We start from the raw sequence: 25052 nt of genomic DNA on the forward strand, positions 1-25052 counted from the left end.
TCTAGAAAGGTTAAAAAAAGTATTTTTGAATTAGTGATACTACATATATGTATGTATATACATATACATCATACACACATATATAAACACATTTTATACACACCCATCACCATATATATATTCAAAATTGTTTTCAAACCTCTGGACCGGGAATGGAGGAAATTTTCACAATTTGGAGGTGTGGCTAAAGCTGAGTATTTACCAGGAAGTGGAACTAGAAGTAGCCATCGAGGGGTACAAGTTCTCCAGGAGGATGAAAACAGAGCCTCTTCTGTACCTGACGAAAAAACAAAAAACATGGTTTGAAATGCATCTTCAAAGCTCCATCATTTACCCAGGAGTAGCAGCTATACTTGGACTCACAGCAGAAGGAGAAAACAGATCATGTGACCATGATTGCTGGGACACAGGGCCTAGAGCTATTCTGTCCCCAGCTAGTGAAAGTCCTGAGCTACTAACACAAGACCCAGTCTCTGGGTGAGAGATACAAAGCAACCAGCTGAGGTAGCCATGAGCCTACAATCACAGTGGACATTTGAGTAAAACTACAAACTACAGCAATCAATGCTTCTGTACAGATCCAGTAGAACAAGGGGAGAATACACACAGAGGAAAGAGATCCCAAGAATCCCACCTTTAAAGGTGTGAAAACTTTTAAAAAGAACATGAGAATCCAGGCACGGTGGCACACACCTGTAATCTCAGCACATGAGGCTGAGGCAGGAGGATCAAGAGTTTCAAGCACGTGATGGTGGTGGGCACAGGGGGGCCTGGGAGGAGTTGTGTGCGTGTGTAAAATCTCAAAGAATAAATATAAATATTGTATTTTTTAAAGAGTATAAGCTGTACTGCCACTCATAACCCAAAACAGGAATTTGAAGACAGAGCATCAACTACAAATCAACAAATCCAGAGAGGAGTGATGAAAGTACAAATGTGGACTGAGGGAAGGAAAGCACCTGACCCACAAATACCCACTGCATTATTTTACTAATACTAAAGGACAAGATCTAATTTTTTGACATTACTATTCCCAAATGTACTTGAAGAAGGACTAAGTAACTGTTCCCAGATAACTAACTGGCCCATTCTGCATCCTTTCTATGTAGGTGGTTCCTGAGTTTCCTCCTTCGGGCCTTTGTGTCACGCCTTGTCTGACTCACTGAAAATGAAACCATCAGTACAGTGCCTGGTACACAGCAGCTTCCCATCCACATCAGCCACATGCGCTCTGTATTAGTCTTTATAATGAGCATAGGCTAATATAATGACTTACCCATGTATTTTGTTTTCAACTTATTTCTCTCATTTTAAATACAAATCAGATGCAGCAGAGACTCATTTCATCTACTTATAAGCATTAGAGGTTCCTGGCCCATCTGTGCCTATGGACATGTATCTCATTCTGTTGGGCCAGAAAGGAAGGCAAGAAATCTGCTGTTGGTTCCTTGAAGACAAAGATCAGGACATTTCAAGCACAATATAATGATGGCTGTCTTTCACGTCGCCTATCCTAGACTCCCAGGAGGTCTCGGGTTTGAATTTCATATGAAGAGGAAAATATGACCCTGAATGTCCCATAAGGCTGACTAATAAATCCCAAGTAACTGCATTCCCTCTTGGGTTTCACATCCCCACTCCCCACTATGTTTCCTGGAACAATCTACACCAAAATACATTATACACCCAGTAATCTATTTCTATTCTTGGTGGTAGCACACACTGCCCCCTGACCCCAAGCCCTCCTATGAACAGATATCAGAAATCACAGACCAGGAGTGGTTATTTCATCTGCATGAATCTCAACATCTGGTGTGGACACTTTCCCTTGAAATGACCTTCTCTCCCAAATGTTGTCATGGTCCCCTATGGCCTCCTCAGCAACAGAAAGGCTCAAAAGGTCTGAGAGGACCTATGGGCCATGGGCCATCAGCCTTCCATATGGCAGACTGGTTGGGACTCTCAACACAGCATGCAGATACTCCACCCCCACCCCAGGGGCAGATGTGGAGGGAGTAGCCTCATCCTGCCCCAGCACACAGCAGCTGGGACATCTGCTCACACCAGGAGGCAAAGCAGTTCATATGGGGGGCAGCTTCAGTCTATGCTCAGATTAGTTCATTCACTCCAAGAATGATTAGTGAGCACCCATCAAATGCCAGAGCCCAAACCCAGCAGTGAAGGCCAATGTTTTATCCTAAAGGTCCTCAGAGCGTGGTGAGGAAACCCAGTGACAAAAAGAGGCACGGGGGCGAACTATGAACTAGGATAATTAGAGTTGGAAGAAAAGTAAGCACGGAGAGCTCTGGAAACAATGGGAAGAAACACCTGAGCCAGCCCTGGCTGTCATAGGGAGAGACGACTCCCTGGGGTAGGTGATTCATAGGATGAGAGCTGGAAGTGTGAACAAGATGGAGCAAAGCCTGAGATGCTCCTCGGTGGGAGACCCAGCATGGGTGTGGGTACAGATGTTCTCTGTGCTGGTTCTGGGGCTGGTTCTCAAATCACCAATTGTATTGTCTGTCTTGTGTGGTGGTATTGTGTTCCCCAAAATATTGTGCACCCTGATAAACTTATCTGGGGTCAGAGAACAGAACACCCACTAGCTATAGAGACCAGAAAATGGTGACACACATGCCTTTAATCCTAGCATTCCAGAGGCAGAGAGCTGTCTGGATCTCTGTGAGTTCAAGGCCACACTGGAAACAGCCAGGCATGGTAACAAGAGCCTTTAAGCCCAGGAAGTGATGGCAGGAACAGAAAGGTATTTAAGGCGTGAGGATGAGGAACTAGAGCCTGGTTAAGCTTTTAGGCTTTTGAGCAGCAGTTCAGCTGAGATTCATTTTCGATGAGGACTCAAAGGCTTCGAGTCTGAGGAAATAGGATCAGCTGAGGAATTGGCGAGGTGAGGAAACTGTGTTCTGCTTCTCTGATCTTCCTGGCACCGGGTTTGTTTTTATTAATAAGACCTTTTAAGATTTGTGCTACAGTCTTGTACCTCCCTTCCCATCCTGGAACCTGCCATGCTCATCCACATGAGGAGGCTGCCATGTTTCTAGAGGATTCCAAGCTCTTACTTAAGTCCCTTGATCCCAAGGAGCCCCACCCACCTAGGATTTTAGAGATTGTAACTTGAGAAGAAGTAATATATGAAACTGTCAGGTCACCACAAACAGTGTCACAGTTGGGCACAGGGAGGGGGGATTAGTAGCAAAACATGGAGATTTTCAAGCATGTCACTCACTCTCCCCATCAAAGAGGTGGACCAGTGGCCCATATCCTTTAACTATGGGAGAGGAGAATTTTAACTAACTTTATGGATGGACCAGAAAAGATAACGTGCCTTTAGAGACTTTTGTTTGAGACCCCAAGCCTCTGTATAAGAGTTCTGGCTGCTTTAGAATTACTATGCTATATATGATGCATAGCTTGGTGTTCTTGTGCGAGTCCTGACAATGGGAGCAGGGGCTGTCTCTAACTCCTTTGCTTGTTTGGGGAACCCTTTTCCTCCTACTAGGTTGCCTTATCCAGCCTTAATATGAGGGGGTGTGCCTAGTCTTATTGTAACTTGACATGCCATGTTTGGTTGATATCCCTGGGTGGCCTGCCCTTTACAGAACGAAAACAGAGGAGTGGATCTTGGGGAGAGGGGAAGTGCGGGTGGAGCAACTAGGAGTAGGGGTAAGAGGGGGAAACTATAATCAGATGCAATATATGAGAGAAGAATAAATTTTAAAGTTTAAAAATTTTTTAAGAAGGGTATTGAAATCACCTACCAAAAAACAAAAAACAACAACAACAACAAAAAAAAAACATTATGCTAGAAAAGACTCCATGGATATGCCACAGACAGGTAAAGAAAAATGTTCAGGAAAACTCAGCTGTCAAATCCACAGTGGGTCCAATATGCTAATAAGGAAAATGACTTCAACTATTTCAATATCAGCTGAACTGAAGCCATATGACTATCTAAAGATGAACCAGCTATTGTCTAGGCCCTTGGGATAACTCAACAAAAGACTCCAGCGCCTTGTGGCGAACACATGGAAATCAGTCTTCTGTAGCGATAACTAGGCTGGAAATGGGGGAGGGAGGAGCTTGTCTTTGAGTCCATGATCAAGTTGTTTCTGGAAACTCCCACCTGCCCTCCAAGCATCCATTTTCCTAGATGCTGTGCACTACAGAGCTATTGTTAATACCTAAGTCAGCTCAAAGGTTTCTTGAAATCTAGTGGATGAGCCCAATATCTTCTTCTGTTTAGAGTACTTGCTTTGGAGTGCAGAAGTAGTAAGAAATTAAGCGAAAGCGGTCAGCCTAGGATAAATCACTAACTAACTGTAGGCTGCAACAAAGGATATTTTTTTCAACTTATGCCCAACCCATCTCCACAAATGATTTAAGAACTGAGGATTTGGGAGTCACTAAGGAGTGAAAAATTGCTTCTAGAGTGACAGGCTCTGACATACCATGTGGATAGGCCAACTTCCTGATTTGGACATGAGTAGAAGATGATGGTCAGGAGTCTTTAGGGAAATACGTGGTGGTGAATCCAGAAGGTGCTGGACCCAGATGATGGTGGCCATCATAAGAGGAAAGGAAAAGTGTTGAGAGGAAGAATGGCCAGGACTTGGAATACTTTACAGAAGTGGGAAGGACAGAAAGAGTCAAGACAAATCCCAAATTTGTGTCCTGAGCACCTGAAGAGGTGATAGGACCTTTACAAAGATGAAACAGGAGGACCAAGTCAAGAGGTAAAGAGGACTCAAGCTCTTACTGCAGTGTGAGGGTCTGGAAGCATTCAGGAAAAACACCATTGATAAATGTGCCAGTTTAAGCTCTTATTGCAGTGTGAGGGTCCAGAAGCATTCAGGAAAAGTACCATTGATAAATGTGCCAGTTTGATACACTCACTGACCATATATTACACTTCAGACTTGGGCAGGGTGTTGGTGAACAAATGGACATGGTACATGCCTTCATAAACTGTACAGCCTAATGGAAGAGATGGGAGTTAACTCAATACACAAGTATGTCATTTCAAAATTTGGAAGAAAGCTTTGAAAGAAACATCCCTATAGCAGTACATTATAGGGAAATCTGGTAGAATCCAGGGATATGAAGTCACATGACAAAATCAAAACAAGATGGCATCAAACACCTGCAATCTTGTATCATCTCCATTTCTTTCAGTCAGAAAGTACAAAAGTCCTTGGTGGACCACTTGACTCTATTCCATGGGATCATCAGAAGACTCAAAGGCCAGGGGGCTAAAGTTATCTTGAATGCTGTCTTACTCGTGTGTTTGATGGGTAATGTTGGTTTTTGGCTGGGACCCTGATTTCCTTTCCAAGTGGTCTCTCTGCAAGGCTAATTGAGCTCCCTACAAAAAATGGTGGTGAGTTCATTACAAGTGGGGGTGAGAAAAGCTCCCAATATCTGTCATGCTTCCTTTTATGGCCTAGCCTTAGAAGCCACACAGCATCGTATCTGTTGGTCAAGAAAGCGACATGGCTCCACCTGAGTTTTAGATGAGGGAACACATTCCCACCTCTTACTTAAGTGGGGTCAATAAAACATTACAGAGAGCATGTGGGGTGGGAGAAATGTTGGCCTAGCCACCTTTGGAAAATATCTTCTGCCACAGAAGTGAGCAAAGCCTGGAGCAAATGATGTGAGTGATGAAGGAAAAGAACTCTCCTTCTCCATCCTTCATCCACTGAGTGAAAACCAGTGCTTGTAGCTAGAGGAGTTTTCCTGCCTGGCCCAGTCAGGACAAATCTCTCTCACCCACCAGTCCCACAGCCACTCAGATCCAACCAAGTAAACACACAGAGACTTATATTACTTATAAACTGTATGGCTGTGGCAGGCTTCTTGTTATCTACTTCTTCTATCTTAAATTAACCCATTTCTATTTATCTATAAGTTGCCATATGGCTTGTGGCTTACTGGTATCTTTACATGTCGCTTGTCATGGCAGCGGCTGGCAGTGTCTCTCTGCCTCAGCCTTCTACTTCCCAGAATTCTCTTCTCTGCTTGTCCCACCTATACTTCCTGCCTGGCTACTGGCCAATCAGTGCTTTATTTATTAACCAATCAGAGCAACACATTTGACATACAGAACATCCCACAGCAAGTGCTGACTTGTTTCATCAACAATGAGTTGGCAGAGGCACTAATTGTAAACAAACTCATTCATCTATGAGACTCATTCTTTTATCTCTGCTGACTCCCCATGTGTCCCTTCCACTGGCATCTAGCTCAACCTTCCACAGTTTTTTTTTTTTTTTTTAAGGATGGAGGAGGAAGATCAGGGGCAGAATTGCCACCAGAGGGAACAGATTGCTGAAGTATGAATGAGCATGATGCATTCAAGCTGATAGGAGGTTATGTTGGAGTGAGATCAAATATGATTCAGGAACTCAAGGAGAAGGCCATGGCAGAAACAAACTGTGGAAGGCTGAGCTAGATGCCTGTGGAATGGACACATGGAAGAGTGCACAAAGATAAGAGAGTGAGTCTCACAGACAAATGAGTTTGCTTGGAATTAGTGCTCTCTGCCAGCTTGTTGCTGCCGAAACAATTTCAGCACTGGCTTTCACTCTCAGCCAATAAAAGTTAGATGTCTTGCATTATTATATTACTATGCAGCTGCCACAGACAGATTCTAAGATGACCTCAAGGGTCCTTGATTCCTGGTTTTCAGATCCTTGTATAGTTTCCTACCACAATGATTCAATGCAGTCGGAAGTTTTCCTGTGTCCTACCCAGCCAGGAGTCAGGACAAATCTCTCCCACTGGCATCCTGAAGCTGCTTAGTCCCAACTAAACACACATTATTTACAAACTGGGTTGTAGCATGAATCTTAAAAGTTCTTATTAATAAAATCAAACCTGAGGCAAGTTATTGGGGTCCATGCTGGTAGATCAGAGAGACAGAACAAGCCACAGCTATCTCACCTCGCCGGATCCTCAGCTGGTCTTGTCTCCTCAGACTGGAGGCCTCTGAGTCCTCATCCGGAATGGGTCAGCTGAATTACTGCTCAAAAGCCTGAATGCTTAACCAGTCAAAATCTTCTAGTTTCTGGTCCTCACACCTTATATATCTTTTTGCTTTCTACCACCACTCCCTGGGATTAAAGGCTGGCTTTCTGGGATTAAAGGCATGTCACCATGCTTGGCTATTTCCAATGTGGCCTTGAACTCACAGAGATCCAGAGGGATTTCTATCTCTGGAATGCTAGGATTAAAGGTGTGAGTGCCACCATTTTCTAGCCTTTGTATCTAGTGGCTGTCTGTTCTCTGACCCCAGATAAGTTTTTTAGAGTACACAATATTTTGGGGAACACAATACCACCACACTGGGTGGTCTATGGCTCAAGCTTCTCGCTAGCTAGCTCTTATAACTTGATCCATTTCTATTTATCTATAAGTTGCCATGTGGCTTCATGGCTTACCAGTACTTTCACATCTTGCTTCTCCTGGCAGAGGCTCACAGCATCTCTTCTGTCTCCCTTCTCCTCTTCCCTTTCATCAAGATTGGAATCCAGAGAGAGCACACAACACACCAGGAGAGAAAAAAACAAGGAGACTCCAGCCATGTACAGCTCAGGCCTAAGCCGGAGCCTGTAAGGCCACAGGCAAGTGGCTTTTTCCTGAATTCATGCCACAAATGTTAGGGTGCCAGATATAAGACAAATTGCTAAACAGTCTTATTAATAAAAACCCAAAGTCAAGTATTTGGGTTAAAACTGAGAGATCAGAGGAACTGGACAAGCCACAACCAACCTCACCTCACCGACACCTCAACTTCCAAAGTGACCTACTTCCTGTATACCTATGCCTATATGCCTTTCTGTTCTGCCATCTCACTTCCTCTCTCTGCCCAGCTACATCACTTCTTGTCTGTCTGTACAGACCTCCAGACCTCTATGGTTAGTGCTGAGATTAAAGGTGTGTGCCACCATGCTTGGCTTTGTTCCCAGTGTGGCCTTGAACTCACAGAGATCTGGATGGATCTCTGCTTCCTGAATGCCAGGACTAAAGGCATGTGCTGCCACTGCCTGACTTCTATGTTTATTATAGTGACTGGTTGTTTCCTCTGATCCTCAGATAAGCTTTATTGGGGTGCACAAAGAAAATATGAACACAAATCAAGCTGACTTCTATAGCCAATACTGCAAAAGGAAGAGTGTGTGAGTCCTGAGATTAAGATCATAAATGGCATTTCAGCCTCTTTCTGAGGCTGTCCCCATCCACAGGTGGAAAGGCCATCCACTACTCTATGAGAAGTCAAGCAACCCTGTGGAACAGAATTAAGCCCCACTCATACCAAGAACCCTCAGTCCAGCCACTCGCATGAGCCTCCTGGAAAGATCTTCAGTTGCAGACAAACCTTCAGATGATCCTAACTTCAAATCCCAAGACTCAGACAGGTCTCCTTGCTGCTCCCTGATTTAATGACCAACAAAACACACACAATAAAATAAATCAATGTCATTTCAAGTTGTTCAAGCAAGTGGTGGTTTGCTATGCACCAACAGCTAACTATATATAGTACCAGCCATAGCCCTTTGATTACCCCTCTGTACAGATTTTCATGATGATAATTGCTTCTAAGAGATCCCCTAAGCTAAAAGAGATCATTTGAAGCTTGGTTCCAGTTTGTTTCTAAGCATTAACAAAAGAAAAAAAAAAACATTCTTTTTGCACATTCTGATGACTTCCCAATTCACTACCTGGGAGACAATAAGTCTCTAGCATTTGGCTGAACACCAGGCTTCCTGTAAATTAGAATCACAAAGGTCTTCCACCCAACATGCCCCTCTGACCATTTCCTTCTATCTCAGGAGCTGTCCCTGCCTCGGTGCTGAAGCCAAACCCTCTGCCACCACCTTTCCCCAATCAAAAGATCACATTGCCTTCTGAAAGGCAGGCTTAACTTGGAAAGCTCAGCAAGAAAGTTCCATTTACCCGTATCTTTAAATGGAAAAAGCCTCCCTGTCAGTTTGGAGCAATTAGCTGTGGGAGATGATGACGGAGCAGCGAGAGTTGCTGCGAGGGGGCAGAGTGGCAGCGGAAGCCCAGGCTCAGACAGACACGCCGCAGATGGTACAACGAGATAACGCCTTTCACGTTTCAGAAATCACATTGTCAACAATGTTTCCAGACTCGGAAATTAGCTGAAGTCATCAGGAGTGCCTGGCAGCAAGCAGCAGGCGCCTTGGTAGGGGCCCCTCATTTGACATCATGCATAGGTACAAAGAGAAGGCCGCAAGATTTGCAGAAAAGAATGATGAGGCTACTGTCCCCTGAGGCTGCGGACAGGGCACGTCTGGGACATCCTGAGGCATTCACCTGGAGTCTTCATTAGAAAACCCAATCCTCTACCGTCTATTGTCACAATAGCCTCAGAATGTGACTTCCTTCTTCTACTCTGTGTCCTCTTTGGAGACCTACAGAAAGTGAAAGTGTGGGCCTAACTGGTCATGCCTTACCTAGGAAATTATGTTTAAGTTTGGTTCCCAGCACACCAGGTGTCTCACAACTGCCTGTAACTCCAACTCCAGTGCATTTGACCTCTTCTTCAGGCCTCTGCAGGCACCTTCATAGACATGGCATATACTCACACAAACATACACACATATACACAAATAAAAATAAACCTTAAAAATAAACTGTTCTAGAAATATCATTTATGTTAAAGTAAAAAAAAGTATACTTTCTGATTGATAAATAAATAAATAAATAAATAAATAAATAAATAAATAAATAAATAAATAAATAAATACTATACTAGCTGTCTGGCCTTTCCATTGCAGGGACACCTCTGACAACCTCTACCCTTAGAAAGGCCAAGAAAAAGAATCAGACGCTCATATCCAGCTGCTAGGGACACTGAAATTCTAGCCAAGTACCATGGCTTAAAAAGTTGGGAGACACTAGTGTTGCCATCCTGTTACAGCAGGGATTGAGGATCACACATAATGCAAGAACAGCCCAGAAGAAAACAAGTTGCTGTCTTTCTTTGCCAAGTGCTTTCTAGCATTTGCTCTGGGAAGAACATAGCTCTTTTTCTAATTTCAGGATCCCACTCTAATAAGCAAGCCTACCACCCAAGGGGATAAATTAGTATCCCCCACAATTCCAAAAGACAGAAGCTAACCCTGACCATGGTCCTTGTGTGGCCCTGGAAATAAGACTTACAGATAGTGATGGGTGAGGAGTGGGGAGTGAAAGGCTCTGTGATTCTCTGATTATGCATCTCACTAGGGCTCAACTTGAAGCTTCAGAATAAGCCTACTCTAGAATTTGGGAGATATCTGCCATTTCAAGATAGCTAACAGTGGAGTAAGCAAATGAGAGGGAACCACGAAGTTGGAAATTTTGCCCATGAAAGTGCTATGATAAGGCTAGAGTCTCTATGAAAGCCAGTCAGCTGGGACCTGTCATCAGGCCAGCTCCTGACATGGATAAAGTGTGAAAAGAGCAAAATCCAGAAAGTAGTTCTGCCTCTCGAAGCATGTGGGATCAACGGACTAGGAGAGAAAGTCCTTTATCCTTAGCTGGTGATGGGCTGCAAGAAGATGCTGTGGTTCTCTAAAGGTCTATACATTAAAGGCTTGATCCCCAGGGTGGCAGTACTGGGTAAACTTTAAGAGATGAGGCTTAGTAGATGACCTTCAGAAAGCTAGCTGCATGCCCTCGAATGGAGTTGTGGGATCCAGCTCCTTCCTCTTGCTCATTTTGATTCGTAGCTGATGAGCCAGCCAATCAGCCCCATATTGCTGCAACAGATACCACCTGGCCCCAAAGCAAGTGGGCCAGAAGATCATGACTTCCAAGACTATAATCCAAAGCAAACATTTGTGTATTGGTTTATTCCAGTCTTTATTGCAGTCACAGAGAGCTAGCTAGCATAAGGGGACTGCTGCTAAGTTACTCCAAAGACTCTCCTTCCTATTCTTCTGGGCTCACCTACAGCAAAGACATTTCCTCTGGTAAGCCAGAGATGAAGGTTTACCCCTTGAAAGCCAGTTCTTTTCCATCAATCATCTCAGTTCCCCCCTCAGGAGGCAGCCAGAGAACAATTAAAACAGGGCATATCTGCAAACAGAACTATCTGTACCTCTCACATATAGGTGCCCTAGCTGATTCCTATCTGTGCCAACACTGGCTTGCCATGTTGGAAAGGCTCTTGTCTGTCACCATAAGGGGCTGAATTTTGCCCCTAGTTTTAAGTCTAGGCCTATCCAGGCAGGAGATGATCAAACTAACTAGGAACTAACAAGCCAAAGATAGCAGTATTATTTCTCTGCAAAATTCCAGAAGGGACTAAGAAGGGCATGGGCCTTGCCTCAAACCAGTGAATTCTGAAGTGTAGTGTCCTGGGTCAGAAACATAGCTAGCTCCTGGGAACCTGTCAGAAGTATAAACTATGACACTCTGCTCTGAGCACAGCAAATTGAAACCTCTGGAGACAGGACCCAGAGACCCACATTTGGAAGAACAATTCTGGCATGTGACAAAGTCAGAGAACCATAGTCTAGAAGTCCAGTTAACCCCACCTAGGTCTGAGGAGGGGCTGGCCTCTTGAGCAGGAGCAGGGCTAGCCTTTAGGATATAGGCCTGCTTCCTTGCATCTCTCCTTCCCCACAAAGCCACACCCAATCCTGCTGGCCCTTCCTAGTCTCAGCTCTACTGAGAAACTGTGAGGGAGACTCCAGTCTCTGGGGAATTACTGAGGGAGGCTGAAGAGGGCTGAGTCATGGAGAACCTTGCTCCTTTTGAGTACTGACAGTGCACAGAACAGGGACTATGTTCAAAAGGTACCTTTCCCTCCACCTCAGGCTACCTGCCTCTCATCTGCTTTTCTCCAAAGCCTCCAAGGAGTGGATCAGCAAGGTAGGGCTTTCACCAACTGCCCTCCACTAAAAACACAATCCTCCAAAAGACAGACAGCAGGATCAGCCCAGGGACTCTGAGCTGGGGTCCTGTCACACCTGAGAAGCTCCAGAGGTGCCAGCTCGGCAGCTGGACAGAAATGGCAGTGTAGCTGCTGGCTGATGGATCGCTTTCCAATGAGGGTGACGTGTAGGCTGCCAGCTGTGCTGGTGTAGACCGGATCAGCATGGCTGCACACTCCCCACTGCTCCCGTGTAGGACGGAACAGTGAAGTGGAAGAACATCACACCTTGGGCAGCCAGTAATTAATCTATGTAGGAGACAAGCCCAAGACAGAAGAGGGGAGCTGCCAGTCAGCTGAGAGTCCCTGCATTTACCAAAGGATCTGCTGAACTCTCGAGATACACAGTCTGCCCAGAGTCGAGTGCATAGCTTTCTGGGAAAGCTAACATGTCAAGAGCACGGGGTTGAGTTGAGAGATGCAGCTTCAAATTCAGACTCTGCCATTTACAAGCTGTGAGAACTTGAGCTTTGTCCGACCTTCATATTCCCCATGAAAAACACAATAGCCACCACTCAGAGTTATGCTAAGGGGTAAATTAAGTGGGCCATATTAAAGTCTGGGGACACAGCAGACACACAGTGACAGTGATTTCACTCCCCCAACCTTCAGGTACCAGCCTGCACCCCAAGAATCCACATACAACTACAAGCAACTACACAGTATCCCTTCTTAGGTTGACCAGGTCCTAAAAGGAAACAAAAATGCAAAGAAGCAGACATCTTTCCATGGGCCATCCAGTATAGGAAAGAGGCCACAGAGAGGAAGCAGCTGACCCAGGGACTCTGAATGCAGCTGGTGTCTGGTCCCCAGATCCACTCATGTCCAGTTCACAAGCCCCAGCACCTCAGGAGGTGACCTTTGGAAGAAATACTTTATCATGCTGTTCTTTAAGCCCAGGTGACTCCCAAATGGCAACAGAACAAAGTAAAAACGCCTCAACCTGGCATCCAGCCTCATCTCCAGATCTGCTGAGTCTCATCCCTAACCGGGGACTTCACTCATCATCCCCAGAAGACACCAGCCTCCCAAAGGCCAGTGCATCCTGAACCAAGGCATCCCTACCCACTCTCAAAAAGAGTTACTCAGTTGAGTCCCTACCTGCTCCACCTTGTATTCAAAATAGTGAGCTGGGATGAAAAAAGAAGCTTTACCCTTTGAATACCTTCAGGGATGCCTCTCCTTTGAATAAACTCCTCACCTATAATATAACATGAACTCACAGACCAGAGTAGCTATAGACCTAGAACATCTAAGGGCAGCTGGGAACTTGACTCATGAATATTGGTCACAGGTGAGGCTCCGAAATCCACGAAATAGCAACTACTAAAAAGTCATCTGAGGGCATGTGGAGATGCATAGTAGGCAAAGTGCCTCTAACACAAGCATAGAGGACCTTAGATTGATCTCCACCACACACATAAAAACTGGGCTCCTGTAGTCAAAACTCTGGGAAGGCAAAGACAGGAGGATTCCTGGAGCTTTCTAGCCAGCAAGTCCAGGTTCCATGAAAGACTCTGACCCACAATAGCTCATCAAGCTCTGAACACTCAAGGGAGTTTCTAGCCCATGGTTCCAAAGACCTTCCAAATCCTTCCCTAAACATGGTCAGGTCTGTCTCATCAATATCCCACGAACATAGTACTAGTTTCTGTCTTAGATAAGGTTTCTATAACTGTAGTAAAATATCATGACCAAAAGCAACTTGGGGGGAAACGGATTTATTTGGCTGAAACTTCTATATTATTACTGAAGAAAGTCAAGGAAGAAACTCAAGGCAAGAACCTAGAGGCAGGAACTGAAGCAGAAACCAGGGAGGAGTGCTGCTTACTGGCTTCTCCTCATGGCTTGTCCAACCTGCTTTCTTAAAACACCAGACCTACCTGCCCAGGAGTGGTACCACTGCCTGTGGCCTGGATCCTCCCATATCAACCATTCATCAAGAAAATGCCAAACATAGGCCAATCTTATAGAGGTGAGCCCTTCTTCCCAAATGACTCCAGCCTGTGTCAAATTGACATAAAACAAATCAACATAGGTGAATAATGACTAAAGAAGACACTCAGCTTTGACTTCTGGCTCACACACATGCACACACATATGTGGTGGTATTGTGTTCCCCAACATATTGTGTACCTTAATAAACTTATCTGGGGTCAGAGAACAAAAAAAAAGTCTGCATGGAACCATGACCACACCTAACAGCAACTTTGAAATCTTCAAAAGGACTATGGTAAAGCCATTAAGCTGATTAACACCATGGAAAGATCTGCTTTGGACTACAAACTGCTTAGGACAATTTTGAGATGGCTAGCTGAGATGATCCAGCCTGACAGACTACTTGAAAAAGGACTTGAAATAAGCCCTGAACTTTCCTTTTATGCAGAGACTGGACAAATGATACAGGACTTGACAATTAACCCAAAAATTTTCTTTTCAAGATTCCCTAAAGATATCTTCACCCCTAGAAAGCAAAAAGAAAAAGAGAATAAGATATGAGATAGATCATTGAATCTACTCTGAGAAAAAGGGGAAGATATAAAAATGACAAAAGGTAGACTACTGAATATATTATGAAAAGAAAAAAGAGAAAATATGGATATAATAAGATTAAAAGGGAGATTATAGAATCTACTTTTAAAAAGGAACTACTTGTTTTAAATAAGATAAGTAATGAAAATTTTTTGGTCTGAGTTTAGCAGATGTTACTGGACTGGACATTGTTAATATATATAATGGAGTTTTTATCTGAATCTGTCAAATGTTAATGGACTAGACATCATTAATGTAATTTTTGGCTGTATATATTGTATATACTTACTGGATAGTTTTTCTTGTATTAGTTATAAGCTTTCTTTAATTTTAGACAAAAAGAGAGGAAATGTGGTGGTATTGTGTTCCCCAAAATATTGTGTACCTTAATAAACTTATCTGGGGTCAGAGAACAGAAAAGCCACTAGTTAGGCAGTGATAGCACATGCCTTTAATCCTAGCATTCCAGAGGCAGAAATCCATCTGGGATCTCTGTGAGTTCAAGGCCACATTGGAAACAGCCAGGCATGGTGACTCACGCCTTTAATCCCAGGAAGCAAGCCTTTAATCCTAGGGAGTGATGGTAGAAAGCAGAAAGGTATATAAGGTATGAGGACCAGAAACTAGAACCATGTGGCTGGTTAAGCATTTTGGCTGGTTAAGCTTTCAGGCTTTGAAGCAGCACAGTTCAGCTGGGATTCATTCTGGATGAGGACTCAGAGGCTTCCAGTCTGAGGAAACAGGACCAGCTGAGGAATTGGCAAGGTGAGATAGCTGTGGCTTGTTCTGTCACTCTGACCTTCCAGTATTCACCCCAATAACTGGCCTCGGGTTTGATTTTATTAATAAGAACTTTTAAGATTCCTGCTACACACGTACCCACGCATACACCAAACACACATACATACACACAGAGACATGTACTCACACATGCACCAAACACACACACAGACACACACTCCCCCACACACATATGTACATACATACACATATACACATAAATACCAGATATACACACACATACATATATACACACCACATACATACAGACATATACATATACACCACAAATACACATAAACATATCTGTATGCCCATATACATACATACACCACACACATAAACACTACACACAAAAAAAAACGTTTATCTTAGGACAGAATTAGGATGAGGAACTTGACCATCCAGCCTCACATGACTTACTTGTCTGTATGACTTTGGGATAACTCACTTACTTGGTCCTCCTCCTTGTGCCTTTATGTAAGGGGCATACAGAATAGCTGAGTTGTGATGATTCAGTTAGGCAGCACACCTAAAGCCATAGCACAGTGATGTCTCAAATGTTTACTGCTACAACCTTCATTTCAAATTATTAGTTATATCATTAAATTATTATTAATATTCTACATCCATCTTTGTTTCAAAGAAACGAATCTATTCCTAGAAGTCATGTGATGAGAGGAAGTAGGGGGACACCAGGGTGTTCACTGTACTGAGAACTTCCAGCAATACAGAGTGTGTCCTCTCCATGGTTCATCCTCTGACCATCACACACACACACACACACACACACACACACACACACACACACACACACACACACACAAATGTGTCTATTCAGGACATCCCAGGAAAAGTCTAAATGACTACCAGTTGTTGAAATGGCATATAGCCATAGGTAGGGGAAAATCTATTATGACTTATGGTGTGATTTTTTGCAATTGATCTATGCACTTCCAATTAGGACCAAATTTTTACCTGGTTTAGGGATCTTTGTTTTGATTTTACTTTGCAATAACCTCCAAGTGTTTAATGTACTGTCTGGTCATTATTACTAAGAGAACAAATAAAGCCCTTCTCTATAGATCTACTTCATGAGTCACCCAGAACAAGTCCCTCAAGAGACCTGTGTTCATGGAGAACTCAGTTGAGATAGAAGATTGGGACTTTAAGTTTGAGTGTAACACCCCAAACTCCCAACCATTCTGATTCATCCCTGTCCCAGATTAGAGAGACTGTGTGTTGATTACCTTGCATCCCTGTCCAAAATACCTGGCAGATACAGCTTAATAAAGGAAAGATTTATTTTTGGCTCATGGTTGTAGGGGACCTCAGTCCACCACAGAATGGAAGGCACAGCATAGTAGCTCCACCCACTACAGCAAAATACGCAATGCAGTCTTCTAACATCACAACAGGCCAGGAACCAAAGAAGGCTGGAATCAAGAAAGGCTATACACTTCCACAGCCCACCCCTATTTATGCCAGCCAGGTCTCAGCTCCTACAGGTCCAAACAGCACCTCCTGCTAAACAACAGATGTCTAAAACACAACTGTGAGCGACAGTTTAGATTCAAACCACAGTGGGATCTTTGGGGTTACTGGGCATTATAAGCACTCTGCAGAGTCATTCCTAGTGACCCACTAACAGAAAGTCCAGCCTCCTAGACAGTTCTCAGTTGAAGGGCAGCATCAGACACACAAGCAGGGATTCAGAGTCTATGGCCTGAGGACATCAAAGAACAGTTTTAGCATGCAATCTTACTGGATGCCAAGATAGTGTGCCATTGCTTTTTCCAAGGAAATATAAAAATGGGACCTTAAGTATCAAGAATGGTAGACCAGAGAAACAATATGGCAATATTCTGCCTTGATCTGTTGGTCTACATACATTCACCTGCTCATCCACATCCGTCATTCTTCGCATACTGCATTCTATACATCCCAAAACTGCTGCAGACAAGGAACACTGCAAGCTAAGGTGTTTTGTGCCTCTCAACATATCTGTTCTACCAGTCAGGATCTCTATAGTTGCAAAGGACAGAAGTGCAGACTAGCAAAGTATAAGCAAGAGGAAAACTTCTACAAGAATTTTGAGGCATCCAATGGGACTCCAGGACTATAGTGACACTACTCCTCAATTAAAACTGACAGCCAGGACATGGAGAGCTCTAGAACATGTCTGTCTTCTATTTTTCCTACATGCCATCCTCATTCTTCTCTCTCAAAGTACAGTGGAAAGCCATATCTGCTTCTGTAAAGTGACAGTAGGCTCCCTGCTCTGGAGCCCTGAGTGGCCAGAAATTAAACTGGACCTCACTGAGATGTATCTTCTTTCTAATCATGGTCTCTGATGATCCACATGGTTGGGGAAACTGTCAATCAAGCCCTTGGAGTTCAACGGGTCTACTCCACTCTGAGCAAGGGCTAAATGAAGAGCAGCACTGTCTCCAGTAGAGTCTTTGTCCTTCTTTGCCAGGCAACCCCCTGGAGCCACACTGGGCTTCCCCTCAGACCTACTCAGATGCCCATTTGACATCTCAGTAGAGGCACTGCTGTTCTTTCATTCGCTCCCCACATTGAATCCCTCAGCAGATCCCAAGATTCTTGCTTCAAGATGGATCTTGTCACTGACCCTGTCCTTACCACCACCTCCCCAACACCCAGACAAAGATGCCACCCCTCCCTAACCTATGCCCACAATGGCCTTTTCTTGTCCATTTATATTGTCTCTACAGCAGATACATGATCTTTTAAAATATAGACTAGAGTACATTGCTTCTCTCTTTTATATCTACCCAATGGCTTTACTATATACTTAAAATGAAACCAGTTCTTACTGTGGCCTGCAAGGCCCAGTATGATTTGACCTCATACCTCTCCCTCTGAGTTATCTTCTAGCCTTCTCTCTGACCTTTAACCTCCAGCCACTTCACCTAAAACACACTACATAATCCTGATGCAGGGCCTTGGCACACGCCACTTACTTGGCTCAGATAATCTTTTTCCTGCAGATATCCATATGGTTCATTGTCTTCCTGCTTCTGTGGTTCAAGTCCATGATCCAGTGTGACTTTCTTGGGGATCTCTTCCATGACCTTCTATATTTACAGCCCTGTCACCACCTGATTTTGTGAACAAATGACTGCAACTTCTCCTTCCACTTCCAGACCACCTCTCTCCACCCTGCATCTCCAATCACCCTTCGTCTCTCTTATGGGGGAACTTTGAATTTAGGCTCGCATAAGTGATCCAGAATTTTTACCTCATCTCAAGATTCTCAACAAAATTTTCAAGAACTCTTTTCCCAAAAAGGAAACGTTCACAAGTGCTGGAGACATTCATTGGTTCACCACATCAGGCTTGAGTTGACTAATCTTTTCAGTTTGTCATTGATACTCTACCTGGGAGAAGAGACATTTGTTCATGTCTCCCCAAAAAGAGTCACACAATACCATGGGTGTGTAATGGACTTATAATAGCTCCAGAAGGTAGTCTGTGTGCTGTGTAGCTAGTTCCTCTGCATTTAAAAATCTCTTTCTAGAAGGAAGATGGAGGCTTATAAGATTCAAGAGGCTCAGACAACTTAAGGGGCTCAAGAAGATCATGAAACTTATAGGACTCACAAGCTCCTCCCAGTGTTAAATGAGAGGGAAGAGGAGGCTCTCAGTGGAGCTGTCTGCGAGTTGGGGCAGGAGCTTACCCATGTTCCTGCAAGCAACCCCAACACCACCTAATTTGTTCACCACACCAAGCTTGAATTGTCTTTTTGGTCTGTCATTGGTACTGTATCTGTTGGAATAGACATTTGTTCCTATCTCCTCAGAAAAAGTCACACAATACCATGGGTCTGTGGTGGGCTCATAATAGCTCCAAGAGGTGGTCTCCCCACACTCCAGATGGTCTCACCCTCTCTCCTGTTACTAACAAATTGATGTCCTTAACTACAGTTATATGATGGACCAGCACTCATATGTACCTTCTCTCCATCCCAGAACCTCCTCTTTTCCAGAGAAACTGTAGTTTTTAGATCACTTTTTTGTCCTGTCAGAAATATACCTGGGTAGTGTAATGCATCCAAGGTAACAGCATGGGTCCGGGTTCCAGGGCTGCTGCTTTCCAAATGGTGGACATGGACAAGTCTCTCTCCACTGGCCTCAGAAGTGAGGGTTTTAAGATGTGTTAATCTCTCTTCATGCCTTCTTAATAGTTACAACAACACAGTGAGCTGAGTATAAGAACATTATTTTATTTTATTACATTTTGTATTTATAGAGTAGGGTGTAAGCATACCATAGTATGTGTGTAGAAGCCAGAGGACAACTTGAAAGAGTCACCTCTCCTCTCCTTCCACCATGTGGGTTCCAGGGATTGAATTTAGATAATCAGTCTTAGCAGCAAGTCCCTTTACCTGCTGATCTGTCTCTAATACCATTGTTACTTGTTACAATATTCATTCATTGGGGTTTTCTCTCAGCAATTACTTTTTCTAGTCATTGTGGATTCGGTAATAAACAAAATAAGCAATGTCCTTGCTTTTGTGGAATTTACCCTCCAGTGATGTAGACAGATGCTAAGGAAGTAAAGATAGATCATGAGTGTATTGATAGTTATGAAGTCAAGAGTCAAATATCAAAATATTAAGAAAGTAAGGGACTCCTTTAAGTAAGCTTGCCTGGGAAGAAAATCTCTTCAAGGATTTGAAATTTGACCTGACACTTGGATGATAAGAAGGTGTCCTTCAAAAATCTAGAAGAACTTTGCTGGTGAGAACAAATCAGGGAACATAAGCCATTTCCAGAAGAGGAAACCATGATTTGCGATACTGGGCACCTGGCCTAAAGGTCCCTGTGCCAGAGGAGACAGCAGCTGGGACACAAAGCAGAGGCACCAACCCAACACCCCCCATACTTCACCACACAAAGGTGGTTCCTTCACCTCCCTTCCACGTGTGTTTTGATAATTAAGTGAGAGTAATACATTGCCATGTTAATGGCAGCTGGCATCACTATCCTTGTCCAGGTGTCCTAGGAGGGACGGGCCTCCAGGTCAAGCCCTGAAGGGCACAGACAGGGAGAGGAGTCCAGTGACCTACCCTAAACTTGGAGGGAGGCTATCGGGAAATTCCCATCTGGCCCTGTGAGAACCACCACCACCACCCATGCGATCCTGAACCAGGGTAAGGCACCCACTCACATGCTATTCCTGAACTCACACAAGTTTGAGAGTGAAGGTCAGTTAAAATCCCATAATCTAGATCTGGGTGTAGTGACATATGCCTGCAATTCTAGCACTTTGAAAAGCAGGGATGGGAGAATAAGAAGTTTAAGATTGTCTTGGGCTTCATAGTGAGTTTGGGGCCAGCCTGGACTACCTGAGGCTTTGTTTCAAAAACAAAACAAATAAATATAAATTATGTGTTCCAAATGCCTCAGTTTCTTGCCATAGTCCCAGTACTGCACCTGAGCCTACAGTGGAACACTACTCAGAACTCTTCAAGCTGCAGTAGGGTGTCGTTCTGTGACCTTCCTCTGACTTCCATTCCATCTCCCAGATGCATTCACTGAGTCCAGGTAGCCTGGGGTCCAACCAGACCTGTCCCCCCTATTCTAGGACTAACCGCCATGCATAGCCTGAATCTCAGCTCATCTCAGCCAGAACCCAGTGTGGACTCAGCAACTCCTCCATCCAGGTGGCTCTGCCTGGTCATGAGCTTACAAGGACTGTGCACGTCCCTCAAGGTGACAGCTCTTTTACCACTGGATGTCATAACGCAAGTCAGGGAAGGAGGCAGGTGCTAAGACAGTAAGTCATGCTTCCAGAAATGCCAGCCAGCCTTCTCTGAAACCACACCTGGACCACCAGCCCCTTTGCCAGTGCCTTCACTGTTTGGTTTTAATGAGCAACAAGCTTATTAATACCCTTCTCTTCCTTCCTGAGTCCCAGCCACCAGGGGAGCCAGCAGGTGCAAGGGCTCAATTAGTCCTCCATAATGCACAGCTGGCAATAAACCCACTCTGAAGCTGGGACAACCAGGATCCAGCTCCATGCAATGTCTGCTGTGATTGAAATAACTAACAATGGGCACTATGATGGAGAGTGTGTTAACCCCTGTGAAGCCACAGGGCCCAGGGTCCCCGGAAGACTGCAAAACTCATGAAGGCTTCACAGGACAACTTCAGGTCTCACTCTTCCTTCCTGCATGTCCAGTATTTCTCCTCAGGAATCCGCGTTGCCATTACCACCTCTACAAAGGACCCCAACCCTTGGGCTCTATTCTGTCTTATAATCTTATATTTTCACCTTATCTCTGGGTATTGAATCTACAAGCCAGTTAACATCCATCTAGAACTGAACTCATCTGAATGTATGCACCAAGACAATTTCTCAGGCAACATTATGGGTGCAGGGGACATTGTGAGTTTAGCTGTACCATTAGGAAGGAAAAGGAGTTTCCAGCTGAATGCAAGAGACCATCCAGGGGCATTTAAAAAACACAGAAATCATCAATGTGCGTTGAGTTCAACTTCATAGCTGAGGGGGGTGCTGGCCAGGACCCCCTTGTTGTTGAAAAGTCATAAGAATCATGCATGACCCTGACAGCTGGATTGGGCATGGAAAGAGGAGATCTAGGAAGAGTTACTCAACCGAGGATAGGTGCATATATATCAATGATGTCAGAATGCAGTTAAAAAAGTAAGCCAATGATAGTGGTGGGGGTGAGAAGGAAGGAGAGTAACACAGGAGCTCTCAGGACCTAAAACCCAAATGCCAAGAGTTCAGATGTGAAGTCATGGTCAGACTTTATGACTGTGGACTCAGGTAGCTGTCAGCATTGCCTAACTCCAGAAATGCCACTCATAAAGAATTAGTGCTGAGCAACATGGCCTCTCTGGGGGCTGAGGAAAAGTGGGTAAGAACTACTGTATTGGTGCAACTGGAGGCCCAGGACATCGGAAGGGAGATGCACAGGAACACTGAGGTACCCAGGGCGGCAGTGGGATTCAGAAAAGAGAGGGAGCCTGTGGTGTGGGGAAAGTATGAACTTGGTACCAAACAAATTTGGCCTCCAATCCAGTTCAGCAGGTATTACCGTGTGCCTCGGTAACAAACCTCCCAGCTCTGTTGGAATCCTCATGCCTCACGTAGACCTGTCCCTGGCTTTTCCCAGCACTGCTATTTAAGATGCAGAAAGCCGACCTCTGACTCAACTCCAGGGTCAAGAGTAGACCACTGGTGGGAAAATGGAGACAGAGGAAGGAAAACCCCTAAATGATTTTATATTACCCCCTTCTTCCCTGCTCCAATATCCCCAACAGCAGCTGACTCTCCTCCAGGGTGGTAACTCCCATGCACCAGGACATCTGAGGTTCCATCATCAACCCTAGATCTATCCCCAGATAAGCACCACCCCTTCCCTGTGCTTGTCCAGCCTTAGGGACTATAGTCACTATCTAGTCCTGGAGAGTATAATCACTGTCCAGCACTGGGGAGCTGCAGCGGCTGGTGAGCCATGGGGACTATAGACACTGTCCAGCCCCGGGGATTGCAGTCACTTCCCACTGTGACCCAAACCCCAGATTATAGCACCTTTCCTCGTGAACCTCTTTACTCTTCTATCACCTGTATAAGTAGCTTTTCTCTGGTATAAGTACATAAAGTGACTTCCTTACAAGAACCTAGTATCATACTTGGCTTATGGTGGAAACTTATAGAGTATGTAATTATAGTTATGTTAAGATTTCCAATATCAATTTTAAGGTTATGCAAGACTATTGAAAATGTGAATTAGTCTCCCCAAATTGGTGACCAAGATGGGTACACAAGGAGGCACAATGGCCTGCCACATGCTTGCACAGACAGAGCTGGCTGATGGGTAATTACAGGGTGTTTTGTTTGCCCCTGAATCTCAGCCCCAGAACAGCATCTGAGCGCTTATTCATATCCCTGGTGTCTGACCCAGCGCGTGGCACAAAGCAATTCCTCAAAATAATGGTCAATGGAATGACTTGAAATCTTTCTGGTTGTGCAGCCAGAACAGTATTTATTTATAAGTCTGCAGACCCTGAGTTCAGATGGTGGGTCTCAGCTGCATGTTCTCAGAAATTTTAGAAATCAGAAATATACCAGGAGCGATAAGGATGAGCATAACACGAGCCAGGCACGCACCTCTGCCGTGGAGCTTCAGTGTCTACCAAGGAGGCTTGACAATCAGAGTGAATATTATAATGCAATATTTTAAAATCATAATGAATGCAAAAATCCATAGTGAACGAAATATCAAAATTTGCATAAAGAGAATTAGCATTACTGATTTCCTCTCCTTGCCTTATACTGCCATATAGCTTGGCCCATGCTGACTCCAACTGGGTCACTGCCTGGAATCTTCCTTCATGGTAGCTTCTGGAAATGTGTGTACCTGAGGTGAGAATCCAAGTCCCCCCACCCCAGACATACACACAGCAGTCCTTGGTGTCCTTGGTCTTGTTCCCTACTCTCACTTCCGCACATAGTAGGTTCATCTGCTGCATGCACGAAAGCTTGCATGCATGCATAAATGCATGAATGCATGAATGAATGAATGAATTACATTCCGGAGATACCAACAGGGTAACCAAAAAAAATTATTTAAAGGTCTACATTCAGAGGAATTTTTTTTTTTTAAAAAAGTACATTTAAAATGGAAAGGCCATTTTTCACTGCTAGAATTAGCAAAGATTTAGGAGATTGACAATATGCTGTATTGACATGGAATTCAAGCAGAGGACATTCCTATGCATTGCCTCTAGGGCTTCAAATTAATGCAGCGCTTCCGGACAGCAATTTGGCAATATGTAACAAAGGCCTTTGAAAAGTACGTTTCTTCTGACGAGCAATCCCACTTCAAAGAATGATTCTGAGGAAATAATTAGGCAAGTGCCAGAAGATGCATCTTCCCCAGGATTTCATCACTGCACTGCTTGTAACAGCAAAAGCTTGCAAACAGCCTAGAGGTCCCGAGATATTGGGCTCATTAGTATTAAGAAATATTCATAAATAAATAGAGGCATCATAGGAGGGAACCCTCTTCAGCCGTTTAAAGCAACAATGTGGCCCACAATTTAGTTCAAGCAGAAGAACATTCGTGTGGTGTTAAGTGGCCCTGAAGATTATGAAAACAATCCACATGTGGTGTGATCGTTGCTTTTCAAGTATAGAGAGAGAATATTCAGAAGCCTGAATATGAATGTTGACTATCCCTGGGTGGCAGAAGATTCATTTATGTGAATTATTTTGGTCTTTCCTCCCTCTGATTTCTCTAAATCATTTCCTGGTTTATTTTTAATTAGCATATAAGGTAATGGAGTCTTCATGGCATTTTCATATGTACTCTTTGTTTGATCCACCCCCTCCCCTTCCCGCCTCTCTATTCCTCCAACCCCCACCTGGACCCTCTGTCCCCAAGTATTTCTCTTTCTCTTTCATGAAATATAACCTTTTATGTGACTTTCCCAGCAGGGGGGTTTATATCTCCCTCTCCATCTTCAGGGCTTTCTTCGTGGTCTGAATGGAGTCAACACAGGGATTCTTCCCCAAGTAGATTTTACTTGCTCTTCTTCACTGAACCCTCAAACACTCTGCAGACACGTCCCTGGGAGTGAGCTGCCATTCTCACAGATCATCCTCATAGCAAAACACCTGGTACAGAGGTGTGGAAGGCCATTCAGAGAAAGTTGTTGCCTCCCAAGATTGGATGCTGTCTAGGTGGAGACTTTCCACTGTCTCCTCTCCTAAG

The sequence above is a fragment of the Peromyscus maniculatus genome, chromosome 4, assembly GCF_049852395.1.
Source record: "Peromyscus maniculatus bairdii isolate BWxNUB_F1_BW_parent chromosome 4, HU_Pman_BW_mat_3.1, whole genome shotgun sequence".
Lineage (NCBI taxonomy): Eukaryota > Metazoa > Chordata > Mammalia > Rodentia > Cricetidae > Peromyscus > Peromyscus maniculatus.